Source organism: Sparus aurata, unplaced genomic scaffold (genome assembly GCF_900880675.1).
Source record: "Sparus aurata unplaced genomic scaffold, fSpaAur1.1, whole genome shotgun sequence".
Lineage (NCBI taxonomy): Eukaryota > Metazoa > Chordata > Actinopteri > Spariformes > Sparidae > Sparus > Sparus aurata.
The window spans coordinates 44,308-66,811 of record NW_022045159.1 but is presented as its reverse complement, the minus strand read 5'-3'; the positions used below and the strand labels follow the sequence as shown (position 1 = coordinate 66,811).

The following is a 22,504-nucleotide window of genomic DNA, read 5'->3' as shown; positions in this document are numbered from 1 at the left end:
TATCAACTAATGACAGAAACAATTATTATTAAAAACAATATTAAAACAGTTACAGATGATGTACAGTCAGTAACAGGCTGAGCAGGAGTCCCTGCAGTGCTGCTGGGCTGGATGGTGTCAGTGGGACATCATCTGGGTCGGTACTCAGGGTGTTTGGGGGTCCAGTCTTCTCTGTCCACCACATCCTCCATTAACTGGGTCTGCAGTTCTGACTCCATCCATGGCTGCCATGTCATTAAGAATGTTTTAAGAAAGAGGCAAGGATTATAATTTCATAATATAATTAAATGATAATAAATCATTACAACAAACAAAACTATCTACCAAACACTTTAATGAGGAACAATGCTTTAAAAATTAAATTAACACTATACGTGGAGATCAGCAGTTTATATGTCAGCATTAACGTAATGTATCAGTATGTTAATTACCCCCAACTGTTAGCTAGCTAATAATGATAATAATGATACTGTGGGTTCATTAACAGTTTTACCTCTCCACGGTCCTCTCAACTAGAGATAAACCAGAGCCGCTTCTCCTCTTGCTACAGAAGGAGAAGGATTAAAAAGGAAGTCAGGAATTCGTGTAGCTCAAACAGATCTCGCAGGTCTCTTCGAAGGACCCAGCCTTCGTGGGTTGCGAAGGCCGGGTTCTTGAAGGATGCTGCCTCTGAATTGAGACACTAACGACAAGACAAGGGATAGGTGAGGTGGAGATGCAGGTGAGATAACGAAGGGGAATCACAGAGGAAACAATACTGGCAGACAGGGGGAGACAAACATGAACAAGAGGGGGAAGCACAGAGGGAAGAACACAGGAGACACTGAAAGGACACAAGAGGGCCTGGAAATCAAAACATGAGACAAAACAAGACACAAAACCATGACAGTATCAAAACACAAGATAAAACACACTGAACCATGACACACATAAGGGTATGGTGTACTAAACAGGACGTTCTGGTTATACAACCACAGAACATTCCAACCATTTCTTGTAAGCGGGGGAGGGAGGGGTGATTAGGGTTATTAATGTGGAGTTAACAGAGCAGCTCCTTGTATATTCGTTGAAAAGGTATCAATATGGGGCGCTGCAGTAGCTCAGTTGCTAGAGCATGTGCCCCATGTACAGAGGCTTTTTCCTCACTGCAGTGGCCCAGGGCTCGAGTCCGATCTGCGGCCCTGTGCCAAGTGTCATCCACCCCTTTCTCTCATCGCCATTTTCTGTCATCTCTGTCCGCTGTCCGTTAAATAAAAGTCATGAAAAGGCCAATAAATACATTTGAAAAGGTATCAGCATTTTCATGACAACAGTTGATGGGTTCAGAGATGATTGTCTACATCAAATTCAAAATGAGAATACAAAAAACAATGAAGCTGACAATATATATTGCCTTTGTACTTTAATGGGCATCTCTGACTGTTCTAAGAGTAAAGCTGAGGTGAAAAGGCAAACCAGGTTAAATCCTGGGACTGTGGCCTCTGTTTTTGTTTTGCACAATGCAGCCAAACACTCGCCTAAAACACTGAGTAGTCCGACACATAGCAGAGTTCATGTTCAACGTTCAAACTTGTTGAACTGTTCTGACCTCTTTCACTGCTTTATTTTTTATCTTTTAACCATAAGAAATAAATATCGAAATTCTAATAGATTTTCAACATTTTGGCTATATTTTGTTCAACATGTGTGTCAGTTCACGGCCATTTTCTTTCTAAATTAACTTCAAATGGGCCCAAAACAGTGTTTGCTATTAATGGTGTAATAAACAGCGTACTGATGCTGTAAAAGCTGCGTACAGATGATTCATAATGATGGCAGTAAACAATTTGTTTTAGTAGAGTTGAGTTTTAGTAGCGATTGATTTGTATCCTAGTTTATGGAACATTTGTATAAATTTTATTCTATTTTCTGAATTGTATTATTCATTCCATATGATATAAGTTACAGAATTAATATTGGAAGGTTTTTCCAAGGGTTAAAAATATCTTTCATTTAATCACTAGAGGAAAATGTTTGTTACCAAAAACTAACAGTCCGTATTTTATAGAAAAAAAGCTTTTTCTTGCAAATATAAGCTGTGATTGATGAGTGATTTGTTGATATAATGGGAGGACTTCTACATCCTTTGCACATGACATTTGTGAACGCTTGAGAGCATTGTGTTGAATATGTTATAAGTATACATAAAATCATTGAAGCTTAAATGCTGTTGAGTAGCCTGAAGAAACTCATATCATCAACCATATACATCTAAACCTGGATACATTAAATCATGCTGTTCTACCTTCATTTGACAGAGGAAGCAGCCTGCAGTATTACGTAAGGTTGAAAATAACTGCTGCTATTTCTTGTAAATGGTGGAGGGAGGGGTGAGCAGAGTTAACAAAGCACCGCCTTTATTTTTCTATGGGGGGCGTCTTTATCCTCAAACAGGGTTCAGTTGGTTCAGAGCTTACCTTAAGTTTCAGGTTCATCTTGATATGAGAGCAGTGCTGCTGTTACTGGGTGTGGTTTGGTGCACATTTAAAGCATCTGCAGTTTTTTGCAGACATTCAGAACTCTGCGTCTTCATTTAAACTGTAGAATCTACTCTGTGCTCTTCGACTTAAACATGGCCAGCGAGTCTGACAACCCAAACCTGGCCGACAACTCGGGTAAGTCATGTCCATGTTTTCAAGTGCAATAATTTTTGGTTGAATATCATTTTTTGGACCTATAATGTACAGCTCCTGTAGAGTTATGCTTTTATAGAGAGGGTCCTAAATGAGCACTCTAAAAATCTGCATTGGGGGATATAATCATAGTTTATTTGTTAGGGCCCGAGCAGGTCACAGACAGGCCAAGGTCCCTATTGTTTCTGTAGTGACGACTTTTTTGTCCCAAATGATCCCATTTTTCACTGCCTGAACATACCCCAAAACTTACCAAACTTGAAATTTAGGTCACATCTGGTTAAAATTTTTGAATCTATTGCGTTGAGAATTTCCACCTCTAGGTGGAACTTTAATCAAGGAAAGTGCGTTTTGGCTTATAACTCCCATATACACTGCATGAAAAGTGGGATTTTCGGCCCCGTAAACGCCCGGAAATCTCCCTAATTTTCAGCAGTTAACGACAATTTACAGGCTGTGAACGTGGCGTTTGTCTGTGCCGAAAATTGTCGGAAACGAACCATGACGTCAGTGGAGCTCCCGGAGGTGCGAACGGCTCTAATTTGCATATGAATAGCAGCGAAACCACGCCTTGCCAGAGAATGTGTGGGCTGGCTTGAATATCCTCACTCAGTATTGGATGAAACCACTACTCATAAACAAGCAAAATCACTCGTGATTGGTCACCCTGGGTCATTAAAAATGTAAACCCCGGTGGGAATATATATATATATATATATATATATATATATATATATATATATATATATATATACATATATATATATATATATATATATACATATATATATATATTTATATATATATATATATATATATATATATATATATATATATATATATATATATGATTTATTCATTCATTTATATTTATGATATCATCAATGACATGATTGAATTTACTGAGGAAAGGAACATTTGCCAGGAAGGAGTTGTTTATTCAAAGAAAGAGTTTTATTAGCACAAATACAATCACACAGCATGTACAAAGCATAATCTGCCCACACAACAAACGGGAAGCGCACAAGAGGCCCAAATCCTACAGCACCGCTTAGTGTCTGTTTCTGCAGACGTCTGTGGTGCGCTGCGCTGTACTTCGGAATTGTATGGAGTTAGAATCATGCCAAAACCTCACACACGCACAAAACTTGTTTTACTCACACCCAACGATTCACAAACAAACTCACTGTGGTCTGCAAATGCAAAACATCATTCACAAACGAATGCATTTTGTTTTGCAAATAAGAAATGTACCAATCAAACAAATCCATCATGCTTCAGAAACAAATACAGCATGTTTTACACATACAAAGAAACATATTTCTTCAAGTACAAAAAAGTATCCTTCAAGTACAAATTAAAATCTTTCAAGTACAAAATAATTTCCTTTAAGTACAAACTAAAATCCTTCAAGTACAAAAAAGAATTCTACAAGTACGGAAAAAAAAACTGTAACGTGACTTTTGGCACTGTCTTACCACTGTCATGTGACTTTTGGCACTACTTTTCCGCCTTGCTGATCCACACACAAATGTCTTCAGATCCACACACAAATGCCAGTAAACTTTCCAACAAATGTCCTGTAATTCGCACTCCACAACAACAGGTGGCACTGTTCAGTCATTTTAAGGCCAGAAGGACGATTTTTTTTTTACCCCTAAATCTTTATTTTTTATTGTTCTATTTTATTCAAGACTGCAACAGGATTTACCATAGACACATGTACGTCGACGGCACCATCGGAGGAGGCAGCTCCGCCCCGTGAACTAATACAAGTCAATGGAGTGAACTTTATAAAGCTCGTTCTACAAAGTGCTATAAGTCAATGCCTCCCATTTACACATTCACAGATGTAAGGATATATTCAGGAGACAGATAGGAACCAAAAACAACGTCTGTGACGTTCTCTGATGATTATAAATGTAGTGACTGGAGGGGTACCGAATGCGGACGGTGAGCTCTGATGGCGCAAAGACTCATGGGAGTGAATTCTCAAGTGCTCATGAGACTGTTGTTGTTCGAATGTGTTTCGTTTGGTTGCTTTCTGTACATCTTCTGGGTATTATTGTTGAGTCCTGTTGTGTCCTGAGGATGTGTGATATTGAATTGACATAGATATAGATTTTGCAGTGTGCCACCATGGCCGAGGATGATAGGGCGGGTGGTGACTTTCATCAAAGGTGTTTGTAAGCCACACGAAAATAAACGTACAGCGTGGAATTGTTGACATGTGAATGGTACGCACCGAAGTTAAAAATCTGTCTGATGAGATTTTTCCTCATCAAGCTAGCCATGTAACGTCTCCTTATATGTTCAGTAAACAGGTCGGCACTAAACAACAGGATGGATTATTATAATATTATCACGAATGTATACAGCTGCCAATGTATGAAACGCTATTACTGTGATGATACATGACAATCCGTATACCCTTCGTTCTTTGGTTTTTCCGTTTCAAAACCAAATTAAAATAACCGAAAAACACCTTTGTTTTTCTGTTATTTTGTTTTAAAACCGGAACGGAAAAACGGAAAAACAGAATAACACAAAATCACACATTTTGTAGCTGTTATTCTGTTTTAAAACAAAAACAGAATAACGTGAAAATTAAGTTTTTTGATTTTTACTGTTTTGTTATTGTGATATTTGGAAAATTCGGATTTAGGAGCGGCAGCGCAGTAATTGTGATTCATGTAATTCACACAGAAAGCTGCGCTGCTGCTCCTAAAGAGACGTGACGGTAGACGTCATGATGATGAGATTGGGGTGTTTCCCCTGCGGTTATTTATCAAAATATACACCTGCACCCGGCGTTTAAAAACTGGGACCATGTGGTTAATTGAAACCCGGCTATTATTTGGTAATAAATGGTACATTTACACCCCGCTCTGTACGCCGGAGCGGTGGCGGCTGCGGCGGCGGCGGCTGCCATGCGCATCTGCGATTCATTTACAGCCTGGACGAGGAGTGCTGTGTGTCTCCTCTCTGCTCCAACTGCAGGCTGGACTGCTGCGCGAGGCTACTGAGAGACTGACCGCCTGTGAGGGCTTTTGGATGGGGGAGGGACTCACGGCAGCACCCGCTGCTCGTTGAGCACAGTAACTGCAGAGTGATACGTGCTTTCAAGTCAGAGTCTCCAAACACCAAAAAAGTCTCCAATAACACCAGTAAAAGTCGCTAGATTTGTCGGTAGTCGCTTTTGACAAAAAAAGTCGCCAGAAGGATGATTTGTTTGTGTGTTATAATAGTCCAACCACTTGCATTTCGACATTGGGGGAATTTTCGTGATTTTTATTTATTTATTTTTTTTATAATCTTTTTTACGATTTTTTATTTTTCATGGAGCACAATCTTCGCTGTAGAAGTAGGCTATGTTTCAGACGCCGATCTGGAAACGGCTGTGATTCTTTCTATAAACAGGGTAGGCTATGTGTGTATGTAGCCTAGGCATATACTGATAAAATATTGATTGACATTCTGCTCCGGAACATTAGCTCGTCTGGTCCGCCCCCGTCTCAGGAGAGAAAGAAGGAGAGACGGAGCAGCTCCAACATTTTAAGTGCGCCCTTACTTTATGGCCATAAAGTCTGTAATAAGGGTGCACTTAAAATGTTGGAGCGGCTGGCTTGACTCGGCGGAATTTTAGCCAAATTCCACAACCTGTTGTAATCTACACACACGGAGCGGATCTAGTGGAAATTAGGGGTCACCCTCTCCAGGAGTGAAGTCCATATTAGGAAATGTGCATCACGCACCGAAGGTAGACGTGATCTCTCTCATAACGAGCTGCCAATGAACAAAAGAGGTCTGTCTGAGCCTCTAAAACACATTTTTATGTGATAGTCAGCATCAGAAGGAATCTAATAATGGACTAATGCAGTGGTTCTCAACCAGTGGGGCGGACACTCTCTCCGGGGGGGGGGGGCTACAGGAAGGGAAGGGAAAAAAGATTAAAAGATAAAAAATAAAATCACGAAAATTACCCCAATGTCGAAATGCACGTGGTTGAACTATTATAACACACAAACAAATCATCCTTCTGGCGACTTTTTTGCCAAAAGTGACTACCGACAAATCTAGCGACTTTTGTGGTGTTTGGAGACTCTGACTTGAAAGCACGTATCACCCTTTGCAGGGGGGCGCCGTGACATTCCGACACACCTCCATTGTGAAACACCACCCTTCCGAAACACCCCCACTCCGAAACACCGCTGTTCCGACCCTCCCCTCAAAACACCGCCGTTCCGAAATTAAACACCGCTGTTCCGAAATTGATTTTCAAGTTTACATTACTTCCTACATCAAACACTGCCGTCCGCTCACCGGCCGCACTCACACAACTCATTGCTTTTTATTGCTAATAGGCCTATGTCACTATCTTCATTTATTATATAGTATATTTTCGCTTGGAGCAAACACATTTAAACGTTTGTCTAATCTTTTTACACGCACTATCCGTGGTGCTGAAATCCCCACTTCCAGCCGCACTCGCACAATTCTGAAATAAACTGTGGCCCATGGGTGCGATCTGCCGGGGAATGACCCCTCTGGTCGTCCGTTTTAACATAACTTGTCTTTGTGGAAGGTTAAAAATGTAGTGGATTGAGCACTGCTGCTCAGTTTGTCTTTGAAAAAAAAAAGCAATTCAAAAAAGCATTCAATAAACATTACATGAAATTGATTGTGTATCCATCTCTTATAGCCATAGACTATCATGACCACGGGCCTACACACGCAAACTGTGCGCACGCAAAGGCGCTGTAAGGCAAGGGCGCAAAGGCTGTTACATAATTACATTGAATGTAATAATGTCCGCAAACGTAATAAACCTCAAACACCTACTAATAATACTGACCGTGCGTGCAAAATTCAACTGCTGACCCTCCGCTCCGCTGTCACACAACGGTCCGCGCTCCCTCTCTCTTGCCCGAAAAATAATTTCCATGAAGAAAACATCGCCTGACATTTAAATTTAAATTCCCATTGAAAGTACAAATCTCAAGAAATCTGGATGTATTGCTCATTTGTAAACACAACACTTATCAGTCTATAGGCAAGAATCTAAAGGTTTATTAATGCAATTCATTTCAAATTCGCTTTATTGGCATGAATGCCACAACAACAATATTGCTCCAAGCACCAAGAACCACGAAAAGAATACCTAGCACAGTAAATAATAATAATAATAATAATAATAATAATAATAATAATAATAATGATAACTTTGAACATTATCACAATTAAGTTATCAATCTGCGATGTAAACAATATGCAAACATTACAGACTTCTAACCATTTTTCTAAAAGTGTCTGTATTTTAATTGAGAATAGTTTTTATATAAATTACACAAAAGGAAAAGAAAATATGATTTGTTTTACATATTTCAGCCATAAGCGGTCATATTGACCGCACATCATTTTGCGGGATTTCATACATTGTCTCTCGTCTCTAACTTTGTTAGCGGTCTCCAGCTGTGCGACTGTAACGCAACTTTATATGAAGAAGGACTAACACTAATAGCCTAATTGATTGTTATTTCTTACACTTACAGAATTGTTTACGACTCGAAACAATGTTATTATATATGACGTTTCTGACCAAATGTCGCGGCTTCAAATGCATCAAATTCCCACATCCAGTTACGCAGGCAGCTGTCCAGGGTGCTGAACCAGGTGACAGACAAAGGCTGCACTCTGCGTTCTGATGTTTGCTGGGCAGATCTGTCCCCCTTGGTTTCTCATCCACTCTGTTGTGGGAGATCTCCCACAGAGCAAAAGTAATACACATTTTTTCTCTCCCCGCTCGGCTCGAGCCCGGCTGAACTCTGGCCTGAGCCCACTTCACCCAGGCGCGAGCCTGCAGCCCCCGCTCCTGCTGACAACAGACCGGGGGAGAAAACAGACATTCCTTTGCTCAGAACATATCAGGCTGTGTCTGAATATGTCCGAAGATCGGTATAACGCATTGGAGCAATTTTCATACAATTTCGGATATTTAGCATGATAAAGTAATATCAATTCAACATAGCCATTTTTCCAGCTGAAGCATAATGAGCATTATGTCATTTATATGAAGTAGGCTTGTTTTGCGGTTAATCAGCCACCTGATCCGTTTGAACCCACAAAGAAAAAAAGGATAAATGCGCAGCCTCCGTTTCCTTTCTGATTGAGTCCGTTCGGAGTGGGGGGGTTTCGGAATGGAGGGGTTTCCCCAATAGACTTTTCGGAATGGCGGGGTCTTTGAAAAAAAGGGAAACCCCGCCATTACGATGAATTGAAGTCTATGTTCGGAACAGCGGGGTTTCGGAAAGGCGGGGTGTAACCACTCTGCAGTAACTGTGCTCAACGAGCAGCGGGTGCTGCCGTGAGTCCCTCCACCGTCCAAAAGCACTCACAGGCGGTCAGTCTCTCAGTACCTCGTGCAGCAGTCCAGCCTGCAGTCACAGCAGAGAGGAGACACACAGCACTCCGCGTCCAGACTGCAAATGAATCGCAGATGTGCATGGCAACCGCCGTTCCCGCCCTGACTTACAGAGCGGGGTGTAAATGTATCATTTATTACCAATAATAAAGAATAATAGCTGCACAATGTGTGATTTTGTGTTATTCTGTTTTTCCGTTTTTCCGCTCTGGTTTTAAAACAAAATAACCGAAAAACAAAGTTGGTTTTCGGTTATTTTAATTTGGTTTTGAAACGGAAAAACCAAAGAACGAAGGGTACACGGATTTGTCTATGGTAAATCCTGTTGCAGTCTTGAATAAAAGAGAACAATAAAAAGATTTAGGGGTAAAAAAATCGTCCTGCTGGCCTTAAAATGACTGAACAGTGCCACCTGTTGTTGTGGAGTGCGAATTACAGGACATTTGTTGGAAAGTTTACTGGCATTTGTGTGTGGATCTGAAGACATTTGTGTGTGGATCAGCAAGGCGGAAAAGTAGTGCCAAAAGTCACGTGACAGTGGTAAGACAGTGCCAAAAGTCACGTGACAGTTTTTTTTCGTACTTGTAGAATTGTTTTTTTGTACTTGGAGGATTTTAGTTTGTACTTGAAGGAAATTATTTTGTACTTGAAAGATTTTAATTTGTACTTGAAGGATACTTTTTTGTACTTGAAGAAATATGTTTCGTTGTATGTGTAAAACATGCTGTATTTGTTTCTGAAGCATGATGTATTTGTTTGATTGGTACATTTCTTATTTGCAAAACAAAATGCATTAGTTTGTGAATGATGTTTTGCATTTGCAGACCACACTGAGTTTGTTTGTGAATCGTTGGGTATGAGTAAAACAAGTTTTGTGTGTGTGTGAGGTTTTGGCATGATTCTAACTCCATAACTCACGCTCCGGTCAACCCGGAAGTGTAAAAACTCTTACAGGTCATGAACTCTCACACGCAATAAGAATTACTTTTCAACTGCTTTTAAAACATTCAGAACCCATGAAATTATAGAAATACTTTTTTTTTTTAACATTTTAATATCTTGGTTATCTCAAAATATTTCATGCAAATTTTAACTTCTTAACAACTGGCGTTTTATCTTTAACTTGTTCCCAGGAGAGAGAGAGAGAGAGAGAGAGAGAGAAAAGAATAAATAATCTTTTTTACACAACATTGGCCATTGCAAATGACATACACAGTAATTAATCTAGCATACTTTCAGTAAATAAATCCATTCAAGCTAAAATATAAGGGTCTATAATTAGGCAATACTGAGCCTCATCTATTTATACCAGAGATTTTCTTAAAATGAAGTTAACACCTTTAAGAAAAAGATCACCTGGGGTAAAACTCCCCCTGCTACCCTGATTTGCATTTGTATAGCTCACAGCATTTTCATTTACATGTTAAAGCCTCCCCTGGAATCAGGGGGAGGGGGGTCATGGGGGGACAACTGCCAAGCAAGGCCCACGTCAATTTCCGACAATTCACGGCAGTTTTCAGTGTTGCCTGCAAATTGCCGCAAACCTGAAATTCCACGTCAATCTACAGTGCCGCATACTGACGAAAATCCCACTTTTCATGCAGTGATACTTTATCCCACATCCAAAACCTTATATTCACACGTTCATTTAATTGTGCTGAATTTTGTGATATAGGCCCCACTCATTTTCGCCTCCTTTTTTTTTGCTAATTGGCGAAATGATGTCGCAAACCTACTTTGTCGAACTCCTTCCAGGCAATTTCACCGATTGTCATTAAACTTTGAACACAGCATCTGTGGACCCTCCTGACAAAAAGTTATTAAAAGAATTTTGATAGTCCAAAAAATACTTAGTATTAAGTTATGAACAACTTCCTGTACAATTTGCTAAAAACAGGAAGTGTTGCATATCTCCACATTGGTTTGTCCGAATGACATTATTTTAAATAAAAATAACACTATACGTGGAGATCAGCAGTTTATATGTCAGCATTAACATAATGTCGCGTTATATTAATTACCCCTAACTGTTAGGTAGCAAATAATGATGATAATGATAACATTACTGTGGGTTCATTAACAGGTTTACCTCTCCACGGTCCTCTCAACTGGAGATAAACCAGAGCCGCTTCTCCTCTTGCTACAGAAGGAGAAGGATTAAAAAGGAAATCAGGAATTTGTGTAGCTCAAACAGATACAATTTGCTAAAAACAGGAAGTGTTGCATATCTCCACATTGGTGTGTCCGAATAACATGATACTCAGGTGACTACTTCTCCATGAGTCACTAAGGCTCTGTGCAAAAAATGGCCGATTACCACTTGGTGGCACTCTTTAAATTAAAGGATTTTATATCTCCTCATCGGTAGGTCGGATTAACATGAAACTTGGTACAATTATTGCAAATGCCCTTCTGACGATAGCTGATGAAAGATGTTACCATCGGACTCTATAGCGCCCCCTGGAAAATTAAACATCCAAGCGCCGCCTCCTACATACACGTACATGAATGACATTCGGTATGCATATGTAACATGACCAGATGCACAAAAAAGATCGGGGTCACTGTCACTCCAACAGCAAGTCAACAATTTTGATTAAAACTTCTCATTTCACCCCCATTTTGATCCATTTCCATGCCTCGTACTTTAACAAACTCCTCTTACAGATTCAACACCACAGACTTACAATTCACTCAGTATCATCGTCAAACCTTGTACATCAAAAGTTATCAAAAGCTTTCTCCTATGTCAAACATGGTGGGTGTCATGGTGTGATCCATTTTCCATGCATCAATACTGTGTCATATCCATAGTGCCACCTACTGGACACAGGAATTCAGAGAAACATCATCCTATTTACATGATATTTATAGGTTTTTTTCTCCATATCATACACTACAAGATGACATGTAACTAAAAGGTCTGTGCACCCTCCAACAGCCCGACGCGTGTGGACTGCGAATCAATAATCAAAACATAACTGACCACAAATTAGTTTGAGGGACTTTTCACCTGTAGTCCATTTTGTACTTATGTTGGTGTCAGGGACTTCTTCTGACTTCAGCATACATTAATTACTACCGACAGGAGCAGGCCACCAAATCATAAAGGAACAACTTCCTCATTTCTATCTGGTCTAAACTTCACATATTTGATAAGAGTCCAGCCCTAAACACATATATACAGTCATAGTTACAGCGCCACATGTTGGACACAGGAAATGACATTTAACCCCTTCCTGCACTGTCCGAAATACAGACAGTTAAGAGATGCGTATGCAATAATCATGCTATGGGGCCCAGTACACAGCACGCCCTGAGAGCAGCATGCCCTGGCGCGCGCGGACTGCGAGGAGCCCGTTCATCACTGCTTGCAGCTTTAATTTAAAATGTTTTCCAATGATTCTGCTTCTCCCAAAGTGGTAAACAGATGTTTCGACTTTTTCCATATTTGTATACGTTACATGAAGGACAATGTCTGTGCAACCTGATGTCTGATTCAGTGTCACACATTGTTTTACACAGGACAGATCATCACAAATAACAAGGCAATAAGGATAGTGATGGTGGGGAAGACTGGAGCTGGGAAGAGTGCTGCTGGAAACACCATCCTGGAACGAAGGAGCTTTGAATCAAAGTGCACTTCTAAGTCTGTGACTGTTGACTGTTTCAAGTGTGAATGTGTGATAGATGACCAACAGATTGCTGTCATTGACACTCCGGGCCTGTTTGACAACAGGTGTGATGAGACTAAAACAGTCAAAGAAGTGAACCAGTGCATTTGTTTGGCTTCTCCTGGACCCCATGTGTTTCTGGTGGTCATTGGTGTGGGCAGATTCACTGCAGAGGAAAAGCAGACGGTGCAAAAGATTCAAGAAATATTTGGCCAGGATGCAGACAGATACAGCATGGTTCTCTTTACTCGTGGTGACGATCTTGACGAAACCATCGAGAAATTCATAGATGACGACACCGACCTTCAAGAACTTGTGGCCAGATGTAACAACCAGTACCACGTCTTCAACAATAAGCTGAAGGATCGCTCACAAGTCAATGAGCTGCTCCAGAAGATCAGAAATGTAGCGCAGAGAAACGGAGGAAGCCACTACACCAACGAGATGTTCCAAAAGGCCGAGAGGAAAATCGAAGAGGAGAAACAACGCATCCTAAAAGAAGAAGAAGAACAAATACAAAAAGAAAGAGAGGAACTGAAGAGGGAACTTCTGAAAGAACATGAAGAAAAAATGAAGAAAATGCAAGAGCTACACGAGGCTGAGAGAGAGAGGGCGAGGAAAGAGAGAGAGGATGAGAGGAGGAGGGTGAAGCAAGAGATGGAGGAGCAGAGGCAGAGGGAGAAGGAGGAGAGAGAAGCGGAGAGAATCAGAGCGAGAGAGGAGATGGAGAGGCAGAGAAAGGAGATGGAGGAGCGGATGCATAGGGAGAAGGAGGAGAAAGAAGCAGAGAGAATCAGAGTGAGCGAGGAGATGGAGAGGCAGAGAAAGGAGATGAATGAGGAGAGACGGAGGGAGATGATGGAGAGAGAAGCAGAGAGACAGAGAGAGAGAGGGGAGAGGGAGAGGGAGAGAAAGGAGATGTATGAGGAGAGACAGAGGGAAATGGAGAAGAGAGAAGCAGAGAGACAGAGAGAGAGAGGAGAGGGAGAGGGACAGAAAGGAGAGGGAGGAGCAGAGACTGAACGAGATTAAGGAAAAGGAAGAGGAAAGAGAGAGAGAGAGGGAGAAGGAGCTTAAAATACAAAGGGTTGAAATAGAAAGACTGTTTGAAAAGAGACTGAAAGAGAAAGAAGAAGAGCTGCAGTCCAAGCATGAAAAAGAGGCTAGAAAGGAGGCTGAGAAGAAAAGTGCAGGACAGCTTCTGGCCGAAGGTGCTAAGAAGGTAGTTGATGGAGTCTTAGATGTTGCAAAGGGAATTGGTTCATTTTTTTCTTCTCACAAATGATGGAACTGATCTTTTTTAAGGGCCACTTAAAGCAAGGGTTGGTGAGTTAATAAAAAAAAATCAGTTAACATCCTGACAGAAATCAATTAAACAAATGTTCTGACCAAAAAAGCTTGAGAGAGAGACGGCAGAATATTTTGTTTCAGCTGATTTTTTTTTTAAATCTTGTAATGAAATGAAATTTCATAAATAGTTTGAGTGCTGTACTTTTGGTGTCTCTATGTACACAACACGAAAATAAGAACTTGATCAATCATTCAATCATTATCATAACTCAAGATAGATTGAACATAAAATGATTTTTATCATATTAAGTTTTCTTGTTTTGATTGTCATTTACTTTTCTTTTTTAAAATCTGTTTTCATATCCTCACTCTGATCTGTTTACTTGAATACATATTATAACTGTTTGTGAATCTCACATTGTTTCTGTATTTAGTTTTTCTGTTAGTAAAAGTTTGTCATTAATTTCAGAGGCTATGTCATTATATTCTTTTATAGTGTACTCTATTACTTTTAATTCCTGATGAATAAAGTTTACCGACAATACTTACATTTATTTGAGAGAGACTCTGAATACAAGACTTGTACTTGTTATGGAGAACTGTATTAATGTTGCTTTAACTTAAGTAAAACATTTTGAGTAGTAGTTGTGCCCATATTACTCGTTTAATCTCTGATATTTTGAAGATCAGCCAACAGCATGTTTAAATAATTTCACCAGAGCTCAATAAACTGAAGTTAAATTCAAGACAAATATGAACAAATAATTTCTTACCTGTCTGGTGTGTGTCCTCCAAAATGATCAGAAACGTCAGAATCAGAATCAGATGGCAGTGAGGTGATTGGTGGTAGAAGTCTGCGGTGTACAGGATGAACAGGAAAGGGGCCATGACCGTTCCCTGTGATGCCCCTGTACTGCAGATTATTGTGTCCGACACGTAGTGAGTCCTCACATACTGTGGCCGGTTAGTGAGGTAATCCAGGATCCAGGATGTGAGGTGTTGGTTCACCCCTGCGAGCTCCAGCTTGTCCCCCAGGAGTGCAGGCTGAATAGTGTTAAAAGCACTGGAGAAATCAGAGAACATGATCCTCACAGTGCTTCCAGGCTTCTCCAGGTGAGACAGTGATCTGTCCAGGAGGAAGATGATGGTGTCATCCACTCCGATGCCAGGTCGATAAGCAAACTGGAGAGGGTCCATAAAAGGACCAACGAGAGGTTGACGATGACCAGCCGCTCCAGGGTCTTCATCAGGTGTGAAGTGAGATTAAATGGTCTGTAGCTGTTAAAGTCTTTACCTGTGTCCCTGTGAATCAGAATAAAACTGTGAAACTAAAAAACATGGACGAGAATCCAATTGTATGCATATTATGAATGAATCATTTGTATTCTGATCAGAGTTGATGAGAGAGAAGTACAAACCAAAGAGAAGCAGCTTCTTCAAACTTTCCTCCATGATCTGCAGTAATGAGAGAAATTATCCACATTTGTGAATCAATACTGAAAAATTAAAATCTGTAAATGACAAATACAAGTGCACAAAATGGTGTATTACATATTGTGGATGCCGTCTTACCTCCTGTCTTTGTCTCCAACGTCTCCTTTCCTCGTGGAGTTTGGATACTAAATGGTTCGTGACCACAAGTCAGTAAGTGGTTGTGTTTTTTTGTTTTTTGTGCATTCATGTGAGTTCTAGACATTTGAAGCAGAGATGTTTGTGCAGAGTGAGCGTATTTTTACAGACGCTCAAAACACTGGCGCTTAAGACAATATATGCAAATAAACCAAACACAAGCAAATTAAGAAAACATCTTCACCAATCTGACAACACATGTGGCAGCATTTTCAAAATACAAAAACAGAAATGTTCTGCAAAGAGAGAAAAATCAGAACCAAACACATGAAAACTGCAAGTAGCACAGACGACAACGGAAACTGTTTCCAGAGGAAACATTAAAAGTGATGAATACTGCTGGGACACACCTGTTGTTGCCATGGTTCCTGACTTGTGAAGTTATAAAGTCAACTCTGTGACTGTAAATTTGACACAAATACGCAAAATGTAGAAAACTCCAGAAAAAGCTCCAAACCAAATCAAATAAAGAAATGTGTCGCAAATACTGAAAACAAAAGCAAATGCAGAAAACAAAATAAATATGGAAATCACAACTGAATAAAGAAAACACAATTACACGTGACATGCTTCACTCTCCAGACAATCTTACAAACACACCCTCTCTATAGGGCGGGCTATTTAAGCTGCAAATTTCCTTTCTCTCCCTCTGGCTTGTCAATGCCGCTGCTGCCCTGCACAAGAATCGCTGCCTGCTCCGTCAGCTCCACCACCACCCCAGCATCCACCTGCAGGCTCTGTCTAGGGGGGATACATGTAATCATCACTCCCTAATATCTCATGTAAACATATCTGTGGGGAGTAATGAGGTCAGAGCCTAGACGCCAAACTCTTACTATGTTCTGCTTTGTAATAAACATTTCAAACATGAGTTGTCTGACTGAAATAACTTCCTTTGTCACAAACCACAACAACATCAAGCGTGCCCCAGCTGTATAATATAATATAATATAATATAATAATAATTTAATATAATATTAATTTCATCAGAATATGAAAACCCCTGAATGTCAGTTTAAAGGATGAGCCCAAAGCTAGTAAATAATTTCCTTATTCCTCTAGGCCTATATCATTGATGAGCATTTACAGTTACAGCTAAAGTTAGCATCAGCAGCTTAACAACAGTTAAAGGTATCATTAGCATTAGCGCAAATACGTAGGGATACGGAGGTTTTACGGAAAAATTTAGTACCAAAAGAAAGGCCGGTCTGACAGCGATGTAAAGCGGTGCGAATTTTCTCTATACAACGTACACTTGAACTGTTATAGATTTTTTTCACGTGAGCCTTGTTTTAGTTGGTTAAATTTCGCTCTTTCTCTGGACCCCGTTCACTGCAGTACAAAGCTGAGCGTCTGGCTGGAGCGGCTCTCTACTTCTCCAAACTGAGGCTGCGCTGATCGGTGATTACGGTAGGAAACAGACCGCCTACAGATATGTACTTTATATGACCCAACTTAAAAAAACACGAAATATCCCTTTAAATAAATAAGACTACATTTAAAAAAAAAAAAAAAAACATACATATAATATATTACATATTATATATAGAGAGAAAGAGATGAGGATATCATATCATGATTGGCATAATCTGTGTAGCCTCAAGTTTATAGGTAGTTACAGTTGATAGGAAACCGTATGATGGCTGTGTTACGCCCCATTGCCGGGGAAAATGATAAAGAAAAAAAGGTAGAATAAAACGACACTACACGACACGTTTGCAGCCAGTGTATATTCTCTTCAGTCGGCCATACTTCATCTTCCCCAGTGCGGGCAAAAGGCATCAACAATCAATTGCTGTGCAGCACATTCGCCACAGACTTGACAAAGAAAATAAAACAATTTAAGTTCCAAAAATAACTTATGCAAGTGAATTCTGATCAAAGGCAAGTAAAAGGTTATAAACAAAAAGTGATATAAAATAAACTATTTTTATCTATAAGTGTTGTTACTGTCTCTGTTGTCGTTTCCAGTACCTGCGAGGCAAAAGCAGTCGAACACAGAATAGATGATCAATCATCATTTTAACCTTTCTAACTCAAGACATATGAATCAATGAATTATTATTTCCTTTTAACTCACTCTTTCTAATGAACTGCTATATTAACATTTGAAAATCATGAACTCTTCTTAATCTTTTTAATCAGGTCTTTCCATGAACTATTATTATTTTCAGCCATCAGCTCCTACTTAAACATAACCTTTTATCATGTTCACTATTATAACCATGACAGTCTTTTGAATCACATTTTGCCATGAATTATTATTATTATTCTCAGCCATTAGCTCTTGGTTAAACTTAGCTTTTCTATCATGCTCGATATTATAACCATGACAGTTGCAGTTTGTATCTTTCAATGCTGTATGCATGGTTAAGGTTTGTTTCAAAGCTGGGATGTCCTACTGCACTTTATAGAGGTTAGGGTGAGAGGGAGCACTAAACTCTAGTTCATCACTCACATTATGTTATTTATAGTCGCCTAGTAAATTAATATGTTCATTACAATGTTGTATGAAAAATGTGGGACGTTTTTTCCTAACAATAATACCTACACTGTATGAAAGATTTAGAAGATTTTGACTTTTGAATGGAAGCTGATGCATGATAATGTGATTTGTGGACAATGTATTATACAGTATTTATTTTATCATTATTTTTCTTAGTATTAATTTTAGTATTATCATATCAGCTTTCTTATATTTAGAGACAAACCATCAAACAACTAAAAGGACCATGCAAGTACTGTCTGCATAAATATGTACAAATCAGTAACCGACACCGGCACAAAATCAGCAGGGTTGTTCATCAAAGATTAAAGGTAGCATGATTTTAAAGGAGAAGTTCACCCATGAACCCATGAATGTCAGTATTGACATTATAATGTACTGACAGCTAGTGTTTGTGTAGGTGTGAGTGTGTGTGTCTGTGTGCGTATGTGTGAGTGTGTGTATGAGTGTGTATATATTTGTGTATGTCTCTGTGTATGACTGTGGGGGTGGGAGGGTTGGGTTCTTATAATTTTCTTCTCCTGATTTTATTTGATGTTTCTCTTTTTCTGCTGTCTGTACATTTCTGTAAGGCACTTTGGGATACTTTTCTGTATGAAAAGTGCCATATAATAAAGGTTGATTTGATTTGATTTGATGAATGAAAAATCATTGTTATCAGTCATTGTTTGGAAACTCAGGTGAAGTTCAGTATTCCTCCATTTCAGCCGGACTCCTCACACTGACCAGATCTGTGTGGAGCTGCCTGCAGGAGCTCTGAGCCTCAAACCAACTCTTCTGCTCGGTTACCAGCACATACTGATCAGAGCCACCGTCCACATGGAGAAACAAACAGAGGGAAAAGTCTTTAGCCATGTCAGCCATCCTGCTGTTGATCTGCACATCAGATATGGTGGCCAGGTCACCGTACTGCTCTCTGCAGTAGCTTTGAGCTTCAGTCCAGCTCATCCTCGGGTGAGTGACAAGGACGTACTCATGGATGTCTATTTTGAGCCATATGGAGAATAAGAAGGTAACAGGTTCTGTGCTGAACTCAGAGTACGAGAAAAATAATCAGAAAAGTCTAAACAATGTTCACTTTGGTTGACATCACGTTTGAAAACAAATGATCAGTATCAGCACAGCAGAACCAGAGACACATTCATCTATAGTTGTGTGGTTGGAGTCTTGAATCGAGTGAGGGTCGTCTCACAATATGCAGTGTGACAACTGTGTGACTTTCCTACAATTTGGCAAAACTATTTAAAAGCACTACAAAGAAACACACACACACACTAAACTACAACTTGACAACAGAGCCCTTTGAACATCAGGAGCAAAGAGACAGATGCACAAGCAGCTGTAGCTCCTCCCTCTGCACCTGTCTGCTGTTCAGCTGCAACAGGGAAAGATTATGATCATGAACCAGAAGTCACCGCCATATTGTCTCTACAGGGTGAAAGCAGAGGCTGAAGAAACTATGATCACACTGCGATCTCACGTCAGTAACCCTTTTCACCGCTCCCTCCACCATTTACAAGAAATGGCAAAACCGGTTGAACTATCAGTTAATCAGAGCTTCCTGTTTGGTCCCCCACATTCTCATACAGAAACAAATAAAAAGGTTATCTACACTCATTTATCTGTTCAGGTTGTTTTTATTGTGTTGTCACAAGAATCACTTCACAGCTGGAAAGATAACTCTTGTATAAAACTGGGCTGTCTCTGCAGTGGACGGACATTAATGTTCTTTACATTGGTGCTACATGATAAGAGAAAACTGAGAAATAGCGCTGTGCTTTTTCCTTCTGCTCATAAGACAGATAACCTAGATAAACAAGAATGCACTGCACCACACCCGACCAGTAAATACTCCAGTCATCTGTTTTAAAACATGACATTTAAAAAAAAAAACATTTGAGGAGAGAAAAAGACAATTAACAGTATTGTGGTTCATATTTGATCAGCACTGCCTTGTTTTACAGTGTGATCATAGTTTCTTCAGCCTCTGTTTTCACCCTGTAGAGACAATATGGCGGTGACTTCTGGTTCATGATCATGATCTTTCCCTGTTGCAGCTGAACAGCAGACAGGTGCAGAGGGAGGAGCTACAGCTGCTTGGACATCTGCCTCTTTGCTCCTGATGTTCAAAGGGCTCTTTTGTCACAGTGTATTTATTGTGTGTGGGGTTTTTGTTGTTGTTGTTGTTGTTTGTAGTAGTAGTAGTAGTAGTAATTATTTTGTTGTTGAAAATGAAGCTGTTTCTGGAGGGCAGAAATATGCAGTGGAACCACTTTGTGAAAGACATAATCTTATAAAGGATCGATACAGGAGCTCAGGAACACTTTGTAAAACTGTTGTGGTTATACACAATTTGCTCCAGTAGCTCAGCTGGTAGAACATGTGCCCCATGTACAGAGGCTTTGTCCTCGCTGCAGCAGCCAAGGGCTTGAGTCCGACCTGCGGCCCTGTGCTGCCCGTCATCCCCGTCATCCCCCTTCTCATCCCCATTTCCTGTCATCTCTGTCAGCTGTCCTTTAAATAAAAGTCATGAAAAGGCCAATAAATACATTTTAAAAGGTATCAGCATTTTCTTGGCAACGGTTGATGGGTTCAGAGTTTGTCAAAGATGATTGTCTACATCAAATTCAGAATGAGCATATAAATACAAAAAAACATATTAAACATATTACATAATATATTGTCTTTGTACTTTTTCAATGGACATCTATGACTGTTCTAAGAGTAAAGCTGAGGTGGAAAGGCACCAGATTTCTGTCACTGACATCCTGGGCCTGTTTGAAAGGAGAGGCCTGTAGATCTACTATGAGGACAGTTCAACCTACCCAGGACATCTTTCCATAATCAGACCTCACTGACCGTAACAGCCACAATCACACAGTAGTCACACGGTGGCAGCGGTCAACTCGATATGTCACCCCAGTCGACCCGTAACCCACAGGACCCGGGAACACACCTGTGGGTCAGGTGGGTTTGGGTCAGCTTTACCAGAATATATCACAGGTGTGGCCAGCCGGGTCAATGACTGACAAAGCAGTGAGTTGGACTGAGTTATTAATAACGTACAGCAAAAACTTACAAAAACAATGTGTGCTATGGTTCACTTTCTACTTTCTTTTCCCTCTTTCTGTCACTTTGTCTGTCAGTCATACACAGACACACACCAGCAGATTCCTTGTCACGAGGCATTTCCTGCTAAGTAAGAGGTTCCAGTACTTGTTTTTTTCTGTGGACGCCCCTTTGCCTTTTGGAGGGATCATCATTATGCATACCCTCACCTCTCCATGCTTGCCTGAGCTCTGGTCCACGGTGTTTTCTGAAGTCCACAGTCAACGAAGCCGTCTACCAGGAAATTTTAGAGCACTTCATGCTTACTTCTACTGACAAGCTTTATGGAGATACTGATTTCATTTTCCAGCAGGATTTGGCACCTGCCCACACTGCCAAAGGTACCACAGCTGGTTCAATGATGATGGTGTTAGTGTGCTTGATTGGCCAGCAAACTCGCCTGACCTGAACCCCATAAAGAATCTATTATATATGGTGTATTGTCAAAAGGAAGATGAGAGACACCAGACCCAACAATGCAGATGCCCTGAAGGCTGCTATCAAAGCAACCTGGGCTTCCATTACACCTGAGCAGTGCCACAGGTTGATCACCTCCATGCCACGCTGCACTGATGCAGTAATTCAAGCAAAAGCAGGCCCAACCAAGTATTGAGTGCATAGAAATAAACATACTTTTCAAAGGCCTGACATTTCTATTTAAAATATCCTTTTTTTATTGATCTTGTGTAATAATCTAAGTTTCTCAGACACTGAATTTTGGGTTTTCATTATCTGTAAGCCATAATCATCAAAACTGCAAGAAATAAAGATGTACCTGTACATCTAAACCTGGATACATTAAAACATGCTGTTCTATTTTCATTCGACAGAGGAAGTAGCCTGCAGTATTATGTATGGTTGAAAAGAAGTGCCGCTATTCTTGTAAATGGTGGAGGGAGGGATGAGCAGAGTTAACAAAGCGCCGCCTCATTTTTTCTATGGGGTGTATCCAAATCCTCAAACAAGGTTCAGTTGGTTCAGAGCTTACATTAAGTTTTTAGGTTCATCTTGATAAGAGAGCAGTGCAGCTGTTACTAGATGTGGTTTGGTGCACATTTAAAGCATCTGCAGTTTTTTGCAAACATTCAGAACTCTGCGTCTTCATTTAAACTGTAGAACCTACTCTGTGCTCTTTGACCAAAACATGGCCAGCAAGTCTGACAACCCAAACCTGACCAACAACTCGGGTAACTCATGTCCATGT

General features: G+C 40.2%; 1 pseudogene; it reads left to right on the top strand.

The window, feature by feature from the left end:
- Positions 1–2,499: 2,499 nt before the first annotated feature.
- The window catches only part of LOC115578051 (GTPase IMAP family member 8-like), a 32,071-nt pseudogene continuing 12,066 nt past the window's right edge, over positions 2,500–22,504 (top strand).